A 17,524-nucleotide genomic window follows, 5' to 3' on the forward strand; every position below is an offset into this window, starting at 1 on the left:
GTAATCACCTCTCTAAATGACCTATTTTTCTTCTCTTCTTCTGGAATTCCAATTAAGACTTTCTCACACTATCCTCCCTATCTCTTACCCTGTCATCTGTATTTTCCATCATTCTATCTTTTCTACCTTGAAGCTACATCTTCGATAATGCTGTCTGATCTATATTCTAGTCCAAAAATTTTCCTGATGAGTCTAATCTGCTGCAAACTGCACCATTAAGTTTTTAATTCATTTACTGTATTTATTTCCAGTAGTTGTTATTTGATATTTTCAAATCTACAATGCCATTTTTTTCTGCTTCTTCTCTTCAGATGTGTTATTTCTGTGAACACAGTAATTATGCTTGTTTAAAAGGAGTACGTCAAGGCTGTATATTGTCACCCTGCTTATTTAACTTCTATGCAGAGTACATCATGAGAAACGCTGGGCTGGAAGAAGCACAAACTGGAATCAAGATTGCCAGGAGAAATATCAATAACCTCAGATATGCAGATGACACCACCCTTATGGCAGACAGTGAAGAGGAACTAGCCTCTTGATGAAAGTGAAAGAGGAGAGTGAAAAAGTTGGCTTAAAGCTTAACATTCAGAAAACTAAGTTCATGGCATCTGGTCCCATCACTTCATGGGAAATAGATGGGGAAACAGTGTAAACAGTGGCTGACTTTATTTTTTGGGGCTCCAAAATCACTGCAGATGGTGACTGCAGCCATGAAATTATTAACAGACGCTTACTTCCTGGAAGGAAAGTTATGACCAACCTAGATAGCATACTGAAAAGCAGAGACATTACTTTGCCAACAAAGGTCCATCTGGTCAAGGCTATGGTTTTTCCAGTGGTCATGTATGGATGTGAGAGTTGGACTATAAAGAAAGCTGAGTGCTGAAAAATTGATGCTTTTGAACTGTGGTGTTGGAGAAGACTCTTGAGAGTCTCTTGGACTGCAAGGAGATCCAACCAGTCCATCCTAAAGGAGATCAGTCCTGGGTGTTCATTGGAAGGACCGATGCTGAAGCTGAAACTCCAATACTTTGGCCACCTGGTGCAAAGAGTTGACTCATTGGAAAAGACCCTGATGTTGGGAGGGATTGGGGGCAGGAGGAGAAGGGGACGACAGAGGATGAGATGGTTGGATGGCATCACCGACTCAATGGGCATGGGTGTGAGTAAACTCCGAGAGTTGGTGATGGACAGGGAGGCCTGGCGTGCTGTGATTCATGGGGTCGCAAAGAGTCAGACACGACTGAGTGACTGAACTGAACTGAACTGAACCTGTATCTTCTAATTCTAATATATGATGTCTATGACAATCTTCTTCTGCTGTCTCTCATTTCCACTGGTTCTTGCTCATGTTTGTCTGCGTGTATGGTTGGTTATCTTTGACTATGTGCCTGACAGTGTCCTTCAAAAATTATTTTGGGGAGGCCTAACATGAAGGAACATTACTCAAAGGAACATTTGTATTTGCTTCTGCAAAACACCAAAGGGATAATACCAGTCAGGGACCAATCCAAATTAAGGTGCCCTTACCTCACTAGGCTGGGGCCACAATTTTGTAGTTTTTTTTTTTTTCCTCCTGTTCTGCTCAGTACCAAGACAACTTGCCCTGAAGGACTTTGATATCTGATGGGAAGTAGACAATGGATTAAAGAGGGTCAAGGATTTGCTCTGGTTCATCCTTTCCTCTCAGGAGTAGACATACAGGTTCAAGCCTAACAAGGACAGATCTCTTATATGACTCTTACATAGGTAAGCTCTGAGTCTTGATTTCTGTCCATCTCATCCCACAAGGCCAATGAACAGAAACCCTAAATTTCTTGATATCAGCAAACATACTCAGGGGAAAAGTGGCTTCAGTTCTCTAGGTATTCTGCTAACCTCCCTTGGTTTGGGCTTTCTTCCAGAATCTGACTTACTAGATTCCACTATCTCCCCAGTTCTTCAAAGATCTTAAGGTAGTGCTTTATATGTCTTATGCAGCATTTTCAGTTGTTCCTAAAAAGAGGGCTGGTTTAAATAATCTATCCCACCATTACCCAGATGCCAAGATATATTTCAAAGTAAAGTTTACACACCTCCCTGATGTTGTGTTAGTCGTTCAGTCGTGTCCAACTCTTTGGGACACCATGGACCATTCCCACTATGCTCCTCTGTCCATGGAATTCTCCAGGTAAGTATACTGGAGTGGGTTGCCATTTCCTTGTCCACTTCCTGATGTATCAGAAGTTAATGTACAAAAAAAAAAAAAAAAAGAGGAGTCAAAGATAAAAACTAAGCTTTTACCCTGAACAACTTGGTGAAAAATAGGATTATTTACTGAAATAAAGGTGCCAAAGTGGGATAGGGAGGGTCAGGTGTTAAGGAGGTTGGCCACAGACTGTTAAGTTTGAGATGCTTTAGCTAGATTTTAGGTTTCTTATGGTTAGAGACAAGACTTTCTTTTAGTGTCATTTGAATGCATAACCACTTTAGAATAGTGCAACATACAAAGTGGCTATTTAACTAGCCAAGAGTTTCTCCACATTTAGCAGCATCCCTACTCTCCACCCTAAGACACCAGTAGCAACCCCCCAACCCTGTTTCACAACATCAAAAAAATTTCTCTAGCTTTCGCAAAATCACTCCAATTGAGAACCACTAATTAAATGCTTCTTAAAGTTAATTTCTATACACCATGCTATCACCATCCTTTCCACCACAGTCCACTCAACTGGACACAAAGATATATAAGAGGTAAGAGTCAATCCAAGCCAAAACTGTAACCAAGCCCAATTCAGCATTTCTCAAATTGGGTTTCCCAAAGCTCCAAAGGTCTGCAGTACTGAGAAAAACAGGGAGTGAAGGGGTAAGTACAGGTTGGAAGCTACCAAAGTTTCACCCTCATTCAAACAAGACCATCTCTGGGGACTCCCCTGGAAGTCTAGTGGTTAAGACTCTATGCTTCCACTGCAGGGCGCAAGGATTCAATCCTTGGTTGGGGAATTAAGATCTTGCATGCCAGGTCCCACATGTCACATGCAATTTTAAAAAAAGCAAACAAAAAACTCCAACTGTCACATGCTCCTATATAACATAATATTTTTAAAAGAAAACTACTGCCAATATAACATCTTCTCATCAGATATAAAATGGTTAAAATTTTAAATCTCAAGCAAGAATTACTTAACAGCTCTTTTTTATTGCTAGTCCACACCCAAATCCTTGTTAACAAAAACCCAGAAAAGTACTACTGATACATTTGCAAGTCCTGGCATGTTATGTGCTTTATCTATGCTCCCCTTTTATTTTTTTGACAGTAGCCAAATAGAAATCAAGTAAAACTCATATGGATAAATCAGGGCCTCCAAAATCAGATTCTGAACTATAACTCATCCAAGAAAGTTTAAATTCAAAATTATACAGCAAGAGTTCGTTCTAAGCAGCACCCATGCATTTCATGACTCCTTTCCTCCATTAGGTTAAACCTCTTATCTTACAGTTACTCCTCAAAGCACCAAATTTAAAAAAAAAAAAAAAAATTATGCTCTATTACAAACTTCCCTAACTCAGTTTTAATATTGTTTTAAATATTACAATACAATTTCAACTACCCTAAAGATCACTTCTTGATTCCAGCTTGTGCTATTTATCCAGCCCAGGGTTTCTCATGATGTACTCTGCATATAAGTTAAATAAGCAGGGTGACAATATACAGCCTTGACATACTCCTTTTCCTATTTGGAACCAGTCTGTTGTTTCATGTCCAGTTCTAACTGTTGCTTCCTGACCTGCATACAGATTTCTCAAGAGGCAGGTCAGGTGGTCTGGTATTCCCACTTCTTATTTAACTTATATGCAGAGTACATCATGAGAAACTTATTTAACTTATATGCAGAGTACATCATAAGAAACACTGGGCTAGATGAAGCAGAAGCTGGAATCAAGATTGCTGAAAGAAATATAAATAACCTCAGATATGCAGATGACACCACCCTTATGGCACAAAGAGACGAAGAACTAAAGAGCCTCTTGATGAAAGTGAAAGGGGCGAGTGAAAAAGTTGGCTTAAAGCTCAATTCAGAAAACTAAGATCATGGCATCCGGTCCCATCACTTCATGGCAAATAGGTGGGGAAACAGTGGCTGACTTTATTTTTTGGGGCTCCAAAATCACTTCAGATAGTGACCGCAGCCATGAAATTAAAAGACACTTACTCCTTGGAAAAAAAGTTATGACCAATCTAGAAAGCATATTAAAAAGCCGAGACATTACTTTACCAACAAAGGTCCATCTAGTCAAAGCTATGGTTTTTCCAGCAGTCATCTATGGATGTGAGAGTTGGACTATAAAGAAAGCTCAGTGCTAAAGAATTGATGCTTTTGAACTGTGGTGTTGGAGAAGACTCTTGAGAGTCCCTTGGGCTGCAAGACAATCCAACCAGTCCATCCTAAAGGAGACCAGTCTTGAGTGTTCATTGGAAGGATGAATGCTGAAGCTGGAACTCCAATACCTTGGCCACCTGATGCAAAGAGCTGACTCACTGGAAAAGACCCTGATCCTGGGAAAGACTGAAGGCAGGAGGAGAAGGGGACGACAGATGATGAGATGGTTGGATGGCATCATCAACTCAACGGACATGAGTTTGGGTAAACTCCAGGAGTCGGTGATGGGACAGGGAGGCCTGGCGTGCTGCCGTCCATGGAGTAACAAGAGTTGGACACGACTGAGGGACTGAACTGAACTGAAAGATCACTTTCTTATTAAAAAGCCCTTTTTATAGCTTTGAATTTCAGGCACCAAAAGATATAATTAAATTGAAACTATGCTAATAAATTTCCTATTTCCCACATAAGCTATTAGATATACATTCTCTGTTACTCTATCTACATTCTACCTGTGCATACCAATGTCCCTATTTGACTGTAAAATTATGACATCACTACAAAGCTGCTTTCAAAAAAAAACAGAATATAAATGTCTGTAATCGAAGGATAAAAAATGTTTATTGATGACTATTTACTATTCATGTTTAAGACAACCTCGAGTTTTGTATCTAAATAACATAAACTATACAAACACACATGATTTTCCAGGTGGCTCAGTGGTAAAAGAATTTGCCTGCCAACGCAGGAGCCTCATGAGATGTGGGTTTGATCTTTGGGTCGGGAAGATATCCTGAAGGAGAAAAATGGCAACCCACTCCAGTACTCTTGCTGGAATAATACCATGAACAGAGGAGTCTGGTAGGCTATGGTCCATGGGATCACAGAGAGTGAAACACAACTGAGCGCTAAGCAACCACACACGTCTACACACAAAATCACAAAAGAGTAAAAGCATTCATCAACTGGCATGACCAGAACTTCTTGTGCACATGCCAAAACCTAGTCTTCCCCTTGTATCGCTGATAACACTATCACCCTCTTTTCCTCCCAAATTAGAGAATCTGTGAGCTATCCTCAACTTCTCCCTCTCCCTCTTGTCTCTACATAGAGCAGATCATCAAGTCTTATAGGGGCTACTTCACTTCTCCTTTGCTCTTCTGTTTTCAATAGTTCAAAAATTCAAAGCATAGAAATGTATGCATTAAAAAAAAAAAAAGAAATGTATGCATTGAAGTCTCAATAGAAGCATTTATGCTATTCCCGTCTTCCCCCCAGCCACAATTATTCAGCTTTACTAGTTTCATGGATATCCTTCCGAGGTTTCTATAGTTACCAAAAGATTGCATTACTATAATACACTTTCTGCACTTGCTTCTCTTAACGCATCCTGAAGATCTTTTCCTATTAGTTCATAGAGAGTTTCCTCAATTTCTGTAAAGCTGCTTAGTATGCTGTTGTATGGATACATCTCAGTTTACTGTAGGTGGACTTTATTGCTATTATAAACTACACTGCAATTAATAACTTTGTAAATGCATCATTTCATTTCATAGAACTGTAAGATAAATTCCCTGAAGTTGGGCTGCTGGGACAGGGATAAATACAACTGTAATTATGATAGATACCAAACTGCCTTCAAGTCATTTTTTTTAGTTTTCTTTTTTTTCCAAGTCATTTTAACACTAGTCCTTTACTCCCCGTTCTCTTTAACATTGCATTCTCATGTCTGTATTCATCCATTTATCCAGTTTTACTCATTACATTCATTACCACCTGACATTTGTTTACTGCGCCTTCTCTCCCCCAACACTGAATGTCAGCTCCAAGAAAACAGAGACTTTGTCTTCTGTTTTGTTCATTACTGAAACACCAGAGATTGGAACAGTGCCTGGCACAGAGTACTGCTAGGCTGAATAGACCTTGACAAGCAAGGAAAAGGAAGAGGAAGAACACATGGAGTTAGGCCTAAGCATCATATACTATAGAGGAAATACTATCTTGGTGACGTTAAGAAGTAAAGAATAAGGTTAAAGAAGCAGAGTGTAAAACAAAAAGACTTGAAAGCCAGAAAGTAGAGTTTGGACTTTATCCTGCAGACAATTGAGAGTCATTCTGTTTTAAGCAAACGATGATCCATTCAAACATTTATTCAGCACAAGTTCAATTCACTTTGCTTGGCACACTGGAAAGTGCAAAGGTCAACAGTACATGGTCCCTCTTCAGGCTGCTTAAGTTTAGCAGCAATGGGCTCAAAAATTTTTTAGGAAAATTATTCTGGCAGCCATATGCAAGATGGATTGGAAGAAAGTTAGAAAGGGCAGGACTTCCCTGGTGGTCCACTGGCTGATTGCAAGCTCCCAATGCAGGGGGCCTGGGTTCAATCCCTGATTAGGGAACTAGATTCTACATGCCACAACTAAGACTCAGTGCAGCCAAATAACTAAGCAAATATTTTTAAATAAATAAATAAAGTCAGAAAGGGCAAATAATAGGCAACGCAGAATCCCAGAAATAGAGATCCAGGAAAAATTAACCTAAAGAATAATGCTGACTGATGTATTTAAGAAATAAAGGAGAAATCTATCACAGACGACTTCAAGATTTAAGCATGATGATAATAAAACAAAGAAAAATAAAGTAGTGGAAGTTGGGTAATAATAAACCAAAAAGTGAATGAAATTCCTTAAGCCTCGAAGGAAATACTTGGTAAACCAACTGGAGATATCAACCTGAGGAGTACACAATTATGGGTCCTCAACATATAAAACATCCATGAAGAAGAGACAAAGAGAGGTGAGCAGAGAGCCAAGTACTAAGTGGAATGACAGTGTAAGAGGATCATGAAACAACAGAAATTCACAAATGAAGCAATCAGAAAAAGAAAATCAAGGACTAACATGAAAGGCGAGGAAAGGAAAGGTTAGGAAGCCTAAGTGGAAGTCAACAGTCACACACACACACTGACTGAAAAAAACCCGGATGAAACCAATACCATTGGGAAGGATGTCCCTTGAAGCAACAGTCTGAATATGTCACATTCACATGTAATGTCATTACAAAAATTGCAGTAAGTTAGGGAAGAAGTAGCAAAAGAGCTGAGGGCAGCAATTTTAACTGTCTTAAAATTTTTGAAATAAAGAAATGAGGAAGATAGCTAAAAAGAACAGTAGTTAATAGTTAAAGTCATTTCTTTTCCTCCTAAAACACAGAAGTCTGTATATTCTGCAATATTTGAAGATAAGGAGAAATCCCTGCAGTTAACGATCAAAGTGATCAAAGGAAAGTTAATATGGCAGCAAGATTCCTAGCAAAGCAAGATTCCTCTTCTATTCTGTTTACAAAATAAGGTGACAGGATAGATCTGTCATGGTGACAACATGCAAGCTTACATTCTATACTCTTTTTCAATTAAGTATAAGTCGTGGTATCTCTTGAGAGAGAGGAAGAAGATATCAAATAGCAAAATATCAGATTAATAAAATGACTGCCAAGTAGCACGGGTTCACTGGATTTGTACAGCATAAGTTTATAGTGGCCAAGAAATTTTCATAATTACCTACCTTCCCCCACAAATACACTGCGACCTATGAGGAAAAACAGGAACTACACAGGCAGGAAGATTTGACAACAGGAACCCAGTAAAATATGAAAGGAGTGACTGATGTCAGTTCAGGCTATAGATAATGCATACAGGAATAAACTAAGGGAGAGAAATTGAGAGTCCCTATGAACAGAACAGATAAAGGAACGTAAGGAACATAGGTGGAATAATTGCAAAGATCAAAAGTTCATCAGTCAATTAGGATGTAAGAAATTTTTTTAGATCATTCACTTATACAAGTATACTGTTTGCTACATGTAAAAATTTGTGTCTCCCCAACCTTCAATTTTATGTTGAACTCCTAATGCCCAAAGCGATGGTATCAGGAAGGAGTCTTTGGAAGGTGAAGATGATCATGAATGAGATAAATGTCCTCATAAAAAGAGACCTGAGAAGGTTCCCTTTGCAACTTCCACCATAAAAGGATACAACAGAGAAGTCTGCAATCTGAAAGAGGGCCTTTACCAGAGCCCAATGATGTGGCACCTTGATCTTGAACCTCCTATATATGCTTTAATATTAAAACTGTTGTAATATTAAAATAAAATAGGACTTAAAATTAATTCCACAGGTTCCTTAATTGCAATTCCAAAAGCCAAAACAAACTGTGAAACCCAAAATAACTTATTTGGCAGTTAAAACCTTACCTAAACTGACATGAAGTTATTTATAGTCTTTATTTACCCCATTTGCTGTAAACGTTCATACATTTTGCAGCATAAATAGTAACTTGTTTGAAGAAGGCTACTGCACTAACTGTTGAAAGGCTACATTAACACTCCCTTAACTACATACAAAAAACTCTCCCCGGGTGGCTCAGACGGTAAAGAATTTGCCTGCAATGGGGAGACCTGGGTTCGATCCCTGGGATGGAAAGATCTCCTGGAGGAAGACATGGCAACCTACTCCAGTATTCCTACCTGGAGAATCCCCATGGACAGAGATGTCTGGCAGGCTACAGTCCATGGGGTCACAAGGAGTCGGATGCAACTAAAAGCACACAGCACATTAGACCCCGAGAGTTTTAGTAGACCACGATTCTACAATAATTGCTAAGATTTATTGAACTATTAGGGCTTCGCAGGTAGCTCAGTTGGTAAAGAATCCACCTGCAATGCAGGAGACCCCAGTTCGATTCCTGGGTCAGGAAGGTCCCCTGGAAGAGGGATAGGCTACCCACTCCAGTATCCTTAGGTTTCTATGGTGGCTCAGATGGTAAACAAACCACATGCAATGCGGGAGACCTGAGCTGGGAAGATCCTTTGCAGGAGGGCATGGCAACCCACTCCAGTATTCTTGCCTGGAGAATCCCCATGGACAGAGAAGCCTGGTTGGCTACAGCTTGTAGAGCTGCAAAGAGTCGTACACGACTGACGGACTAAGCGTAGCACTGAGCTATTAAGTATGTGTCAGACACTTTCTTATCACTTTCTTTGCTGTAACTCATTTAATCCTTCCAAGCACCCTGAGTTACGTATTGCAATTATTTGAATTGCACAAGGAAGGAAAGTAAAGCAGATTAGGCAAGTTGCCTAAACTCACAGAGCTAGAGAGTGACTAAGTTGGAATGAATACAACATTTAAAATATTACACACAAGGTGAAAAAAAACATAACATACAGAACTGATTATGGTAGGGTGGCAAGAATCAGTGGCATTTCTCTCTATTCAATTAATTAATATTAGAGTGGTAAGGAATCAAACAAATACAGAATACTTCATGCACTTTCAAATATTCGTTCATGTGCAATCCCTTAGTCAACTTGCATAAATTGCAGTGTAAAATTCAAACTCAGCTTATGCTAGTATATTTAATTTTTATTGAAACATAACCTTTAATCCTTTTAATCTCAAGAGATACATAATAATACAAATTCACTATGTAAGTTAGAAAATTTGTGTAAGTAAAAAGAAAATAGTCTTCTATAAAATTACACACAGAAATAATCACTTAACAATTTGGCAGTTTCCTTCCAGATGTCACATTTTTAAATTTACTTTTTTTATTTAACATACACCAAGACATAATTTCATGTTTTTACATTCTTAGGGCTCAGCAGTAAAGACTCTACCTTGCATTCATTGCAAGAGAAGCAAGTTTGACCCCTGGGTCAGGAAGATCCTCTGGAGAAGGAAATGGCAACCCACTCCAGTATTCTTGCCTGAGAAATCTCATGGATAGAGGAGGCTGGCGGGCTATAGTTCATTGGGTCACAAATGAGTTGGACACAGCTTAGTGACTAAACAACAAAGTATTAAAAAAATGTCAAGGTAATACCCCCACTGTAGGAAGGTATCGTAACAATCACCGTGAAACATCTAAGTTGTTTACAATTTTACAGCATAGAGTCACCCACTCTGGAGTCAAACTGCTTATAATCAAGTCTGTGCTCTGCCAGTTACTGATTCTGCTAACTTGGACAAGCTACCTAATAATTTCTCTATATCTCAATTTTCTCTTATGAAAAATGGGGACAGCATTACTTACTATATATGATTAATGTGGGGAAGGGATCAAATGTGTTAATATACAGGTTTTATTATCAATGCTGCAACTGGTTGTAAACAGCTACCAATTTATCGGTTTTACTACACCAAAATAAATACCAAAACAAATTCACTTAAAATTTCCACATTAGAAGGTATGCCCATTTTTCAGGATTTGAATATGCCAAACTACAGCTGGGTTTAAAAAACCCTCATTAAATAGTTGTCTCATTTAATACTCATTTTTCCTTATCCAAGAAAATGAAAACTATGATCCAGTTAAGCTAACTTGTTTCAATTAGCTTTTGCTCTTCCACTTCTGTACCTGCAAACCTACACATATTTGTAAACTCTCAGTCCATAGGGAACTTAAGGAAACCTGGCTGAAATCCTAATTCGGCTCATCATTTCCCTTTTGAATCCCTAACTTGAACGCCCATCAGTGGAAGGGGACCGCCTACCACCAGAAACCACCAATTATACTCTCCTTTTGAGGAATTTTTCTTCGAGGAATGTTGAAATTGGCCTCCTCCTAATTTCTACCTCTTGCTCTTCTGGTCAAGGCAAACCTTGTTGTTCTATGTGAGCTTCTCTTTTGGGGGCCAAAGATCACAGTTTTTCAACTTTTCCTCCTTTCCATTTCCTCCACAATCAAAATTCTCTGGCCATGCTCTATAGTTGGGTGGTTTTTAAACTTGATTGTTTATCATCTAAGGAATGTGAGAAAAACAGAGTGGGCCAGTTCCTATCCTACTTAAGGTTGGGCCTCCATAGGTCTTTTTAATGAGCGCTCCAGCTGATTCTGATACAGAGTTTCAGAACTGATGCAAGATCCCACTTATAATATGATAGTATGCTATTTGAAATAATACCCCAGGTGTAACACAACCAGTACAAAGTGGGGCTGACACCTTGCTCTTCAAAATGTCATTTACTTTTTAAAAATTTTTAAGTGTTCATTCATATTAAACGTACAATCAGTTAAAATGATCAAGTCTTTTCCACACTATTTATGCATTAGCATCTTGGGCCCTAACAGCCAACCTTTATAATCATTCCCATTAAAAGGTTAAGAGAGCTAGGGCTACGAATTTTAATTTTAAATGGGCCATTTAATTTCTAAATAGACCAATGGTCCTGCAGGTGGATTTACTTTCAGTGAGGAAATCACTTCATGGTCAAGCCTCTAATACTATGGACATACTCAGCCCAAATAAAACTGCATTAGCCCGCCAACGCGCAACGTCTGAACGGGACAGTTGGTTGCACCAAAGTATCTTCTCTGTGCAGACCACTGTTGCCAACATTGTGAAGTAACACATAGGCCCTAATACTAACACTAATAAACTGACTGAGAGAGCCTCATGGAACAAACGTCTTCAGAAAAAGTTAAATATACTAATTATAGTTGTCCTGAGGTAGACACATCAGTGCTACAGAAACATGATTACTAGTGGGAAAGCTCAGGGACCAAAGAAATGACTCACTAGAAAACTAAGTTGCCCTGAACTTAAAGGTTTTGTTTCAGTTTGCTTTTTGGTATTTGCAGAGAGAAGAAATGGAGCTTAGCCACACTCAACCTGCTTGCAAAGGGGTATGGCACCCTCCTAATTAATTCATGAGTCAAAATTTTCTCGCAGTGACTCCTGAACCCCTCATAACTTGTTTTACCTGATATTTCTAACTTAAGGTACTCAAGGGCCAAAAAAAGTCCATTCTATAGACGATGAGCTCATCATAAATATATCTAGAGTTGAGGGTGGGGAGTACAACTCAAAATCCAATCTGATATTTATTTTCATGTGAATAGCAAACATCAAAAATATACCTGGTATTTTCTAGCAATTACATGAAGACAGACCAGATGCTTCCTGTTGATGGAACAGGAGAGAACTACAGACTGGCAGAATCAGACTAAAGTTCACAAAACAACCAGAAGCTTCATTTCAGAACCATTAAACCAAAGCAGGTATGACTTTTAAATAAGTATTCACACATTTACAACTGTCCTCCAACCTAGAACACCCAGACTGATTCAGAAATAGATAACTCATGAACTCTTAAGTTACAGAGTTAACTCTACATCTGTATATGCATTACAATGTAAAAGCAGTTTCACCAAAGGTTTCACTGCAGGACTCCTTTTTAATCTGGCACTCCGATAGTGCTTTGAAGTGTTCAACTTCAGAGATTACATTTACACACAAGTTTTCACAAGCAAATTTAACATGGGGTTCGTGTTTTACTTGTGTACATCATTAAAAATAAGTTGTGGAATTAAAAATTAAGTTTAATCACTTAAAATTTTTTCAAATATTCTGAGTCTCTAAAATCATATGCAGATTATGCAATCTTTATTCATGTTTATGCATCTAAATCCCAAATTGAAAAAGTTAGAGCTCAAGAAAAAAAGCACAGGAAACAACCCTCTTATCCGTATTTTTTAAATGTGCCTTTTACAATAATATCCTGATTTGATTTGAAAGGTAAGAGCAGGATAGAAATGACACATTTTTCAGCTTTTGAAAAAAGGCATGAGTATATAGTGGAGTTTACCAGCGGTTACATGATGTGATACCACAACAAACTGAACACAGAAGTAGATTCACGAATCCAGCTATCTTCTGTTAAACTAGGCATTCAAAAGACACAAAAATGCAAAACAATGTCACTCTTGCCTAAAACATCACTGGCGTTAACATGCAACAGACTTTTATTTTGTTATCTTGGGGGAAAATAAATACTCCAAAAGAGAAAAAGTTAAGAAAAAAGACAAAGCCATCTTTCGTTTCCTTAAATTCAAAATCTGAGCCTGAAAGTGGAAGTGGCAAGGTCGATGGTTACATGTCACTGAGAAGAAATTTAAAGCAAGCTGAAGTTGGTCTCTGTGAAAAAAGACTATCTGCAAAAAGAACTCCTGGCCACTAACTTCTGCATAATAAACTACAGTGCTTTAACTCTGGGATGGCAAGTTACTGCACTCATTACACCAAACCATTTTCCAGATAAAAAACTGTAGTTTACAAAAGTAACTTGCCTGAATCGAGACAGCAAATCAGTGTCCAGAGAGAACACTTAAGGTATTTCCACATTACCAAGCCCCCTTCAGAAGTACTGTGGTTTCTGCCCCTCCTTTGAACAGATGGCTCCTCGCCACAGTCCAATCAGGTTTAAAGCAAGAGTATGTGTACTGAAAACAGGCTTCAAGTGGTAAAACACACACAAAGCAGGCCTGTATCATTCCTTTGGTTTCAGTTTTCACGATGCACCCTCGAGGCTAGGCACGCTGGTTCAACATGGTAGGAGAGCTTCAACGAAACACACTAAAAACACACTGATCGTGCCGAGACAGAAATGACCTGGCAAAATTCTCAACTTCGTCCCGGAGGCCGTGCACCCGCAGATGCCGGCGGGCAAATCCCAAGAGCAGAAGTCCCCAGCATCCAAAGCAGCTGGCTTCCTCCCCTCAGGAACTCGAATCCCCGAGGCCGAGGCAGTCGCCGCGGCGGACCCGCACGGGACCAGCTGGGAGCTCCCGTTAACCCTGTCCGGGCCGGCCAAGCCGGCTGCTCCCGCCGCGGCCCGGGCGCCTCCAGGCCCCGCGGCCCGAACAGCACAGCGCGCCGGAGGCCGGCCGTCCCCACCGACCCTTCCCCGCTTCGGCTGGGCGGCCCAGACAAAGAGAGCGGCGGCTCCCGGGGCGGCAGCGCCAAGGCCGTAACGCGCCAGCCTGCCTCACCCGCCCACCGCCTGCCACTCGGCGGCCGCAGTTCCCGCAGCCCGGGCCTAACCCTATCCCGCTCCGGGGCCGCCGCTCGGGACCGGCCCGGCGGAGAGCCGCAGGGAGGCCGTGGTGCGCCGGGGCCGACGAGGGGGCGGCGGCCGCCACCATGTCTGCCCGCCCCTCCCAGAAGCGGGGTGCCAGCGGACAAAGCGCGGCGGCGGCGCTGGCGGAGCGGGGACCCAGGCCCACCCCGCCGACCCCCGCGGAATAAGCGGGGCCAGGAGCCCCGGAAACCCGGCGCCTTAATGCAATAAACAGGAAATCGCGGGGATGATCTGGGTTCCGGGGGAAGTGGAATTATTTTTTACCAGCGAAGAGATCAACTTCCACATCCGGTGGTAACAGGGCCCTACACAGACCCGCACTGACCTGGAAAAGCTTCGGGAGCGGCGACGGGGGAGCAGCAGGAGGTGGTTCGGGGACCCGAGGCGCCTCGTACCCTGCCGGGCTGACGCGGCCCCGCTAAACACAAAGCGCTTCAGCTGCACAGGGCGCTATTTTCCGAAAATGCCGCGTCTGGTCGGCGCCCAAAATCCCCACCGAAAAGTCCCCCGTGCTGCGCGCGGAGGGACACATGGTGTGCGAGTGAGTCAAAGCTCCCAGCATCCCTCCCAGACCCGGCCCTCGTCAACTCTTCGCCTGAGCCTTTCCGCCCCTGCCCTAGTTAGCAGATCTCTCTCCCACCCACTCTCCGATCCCTTTCCGGCGGGAGAAATAGGGCGAAAGGGTCTGATTTTTGTTTTTAACGAAGAGGAGTGAAATAAGCCATTTCTACAGCTTCAGCTACACAAAGAAACCGGCGGAATGATCCCTCTCGGAGACCGCAAGTCCCGGCTCGCCCGGCGCCTGCGCGGCACGGGGGTGGGAGCTGCGGCGGGCCATGTGCGCGGCGGAGCAGCGGGCCGGCCACGTAGGCTGCCCGCTTGTTTCTGCGGGGCTAGGAGTGGGAGGCTGAAGTGCGTGTGCTAACTTTCTCTCTCCGGCATGAGCGCTGAGATGAAAACATACATGTTCCTGTAGCTCCCTCCCTCCTTTTTAAACATTGTGGTGGTTCCTTATATTTTGTAGACCCTAATAACTGCTCGCTGAATTCCCTTGAATTACTGTCAACTCAGAGGTAGAAGTCTTGTTTTTCCGGGGTTGGGATGTTAAGGTTTTTGTTGCATTTTATTAAGAAAGTAGCAAAAGTTTATTTGAGGGAGCTTGCCTGGCATCCCAGTGGTTAGCACTTTGCACGCTTTGGCTGTAGGGCGGAGGTTCGATCCTTGGTCAGGTAAATAAGATCCTGCATGCTCCGGCCACCCCCCCTCCCAAAAAAAAGTTTATTTGAGAATGGTGATTTGCAAAGTAAGAGTCTTATAAGTTTAATTTACTTAACGATGGTTAGCTAAGAAACCCATAATATAGATAATCTTCTTAACAGATGAGCCAGGGAGTGACTTTTCAATCTTCTAACCTTAACAATTTTTGGCATCTTACATCTATGAATTGAGAATATGTGAGAGAGCACCAGGATTTTAATTTAAAAGAGTTTACAAATGAAATACATATTGCCCACTGATTTAGGGTGGCCTCAGGTAAGCAATCTTTCTCCACTTACCTATTTGTAATATTGATGTAGAGATTTGTCTTTGTGTAACTTAACAAAAATGTTGTGCCTAAAATAAAATGAATGACATGGGAGACGTATTCTGTTTTTCTTTCTGTTTAATATTTTCAGTGCTGCTTTGGATCCTCACATGCTTTTCTTTAACATTGATTTATCTGAGTAAACATCCAGTTAATGGTTGCAATAGAATCTTTGCACTCCTTGATCTTATGCTACAGAATGCGAACAAGTAGACATCATCAGGAGTATGAGGGTAAACTGCTGAATGCTGTGAAATTTCATACAGGAGGAATTCCTTATTTACCTGTGAAGGAGGCATGGCATGTTGCAGGAAAAGCAGTTAGCTTTAGTAAGGGATTTGGGGAGACTTTCCAGACAGAAGTAATGAATGCAAAGGTTAGGACACAAACACTAGAAATGGTTGAGTGCACGGAAGATAGTGCTTTTTCAGAAATGCCTAGAGATGTGTCTGAAGAGGTCTAGTCATAAAAACCTCGAGTGCCATGTGCAGAAGAGCTGAGAGCTAAGAGGAAGATATTGAAAGATTTTAAGTAGAAGCATAGTAAATCAGATTTATGTTTTAGATCACTATTAGGTAAGGCAGAGGCAGAGAGAACAGTCTGTGAGAGATTAATGACTTGGACTGAGATGGTGGCAAGCAGGGATGAAGAGTATGTCCAAAGATGTTGCAGAGAGCTTGGTGATCTGGTTGACTGGATAGGGAATGACAGGGCCATGTCAAAGATGACTCCTAAGTGTCTTGGGGGAGCAGTCTGAAGGATATCTTCATGGAGATTAGAAACAAGGGAAGAGGAATACATACTAGGGGAGGAAGATGGTTCTGTTTTGACCATGTAGAATTTGAAGTGCTTATGAGTCAACCAAGCAAGTATATCTAGTAGGTAGTTAGGTATTCTTTCATTTAAGTTGTTTTGAGAAAAACTGACTGGCACTGTTCTGCTCATTTGAGCAGATTAAGCAGGGAAAAGACCAACAGATTTCCTGCTCCTGTTTCTGTGGAGGGAACAGACTAAAGTTTTATAAAAAAGAAGAGGAAAGATAATATCACAATATCTTTCATGAAGAAAATGAAAGGGTATTTGGATGAAGCATTTCTCTGGGAGAGAGAGCAGGCAGAATTTTGGAGACTGTTCAGAAATGACCTCTTTCAGAGTTTGCTGATAGCCTAGTAGCTAGGCTTTACTGAGTGGGCCCAGGTTCAGTCCCTGGTTGGCGAACTGAGATCTTGCAGGCTGCATGGCCTCTGAGAAAATATTCTTTTGAGCTAAGACTGTAGTGGGAATAAGTTAGTTGAGGCCCGTTTTCAAGACCAAAGGAATAGTAAGGCAAAAATCCTAAGGTGAGAAAGCAAGAAAGGCAGTGTGGCTCAAGTCTAGAGGGCAAAGAAAGGAATAGTAGAAGATGAAGTTTACATCCTTAGTAAGTTTCAGAGCTTTAAAGCCATTGAAGGATTTTAAGGAATAGTGGTGGTTTAGTCACTCAGTCATGTCCAACTCTTGTGACCCCATGGAGTGTAACCTGCCAGGCTCCTCTGTCCATGGGATTTCCCAAGCAAGAATACTGGAGTAGGTTGCCATTTCCTTCTCCAGGGGACCTTTCCAACCCAGGGATCTAGAGACACTCAGCTGAAGGAGTCAGAATGACCAAGTAAGTTCCCA

The 17,524-nt window shown here is 41.3% G+C and overlaps 1 protein-coding gene across 7 annotated transcripts in view; it reads right to left on the reverse strand.

The window, feature by feature from the left end:
* Positions 1-14,819, reverse strand: part of GABPB1 (GA binding protein transcription factor subunit beta 1) — a 62,858-nt gene extending 48,039 nt beyond the window's left edge. For 3 of the 7 annotated variants that reach the window (XM_061157137.1, XM_061157136.1, XM_061157132.1), the window contains exon 1: positions 14,545-14,565. The gene's annotated coding sequence lies outside the window, so the exon portion shown is untranslated. Of the gene's footprint in view, positions 1-13,489; positions 13,620-14,544; positions 14,567-14,605 lie in introns of those variants that run through there. The other 4 variants (XM_061157133.1, XM_061157138.1, XM_061157134.1 and 1 more) reach the window with 3 other exon arrangements.
* Positions 14,820-17,524: the final 2,705 nt, after the last annotated feature.

This window comes from Dama dama, chromosome 12, assembly GCF_033118175.1.
Source record: "Dama dama isolate Ldn47 chromosome 12, ASM3311817v1, whole genome shotgun sequence".
NCBI lineage: Eukaryota > Metazoa > Chordata > Mammalia > Artiodactyla > Cervidae > Dama > Dama dama.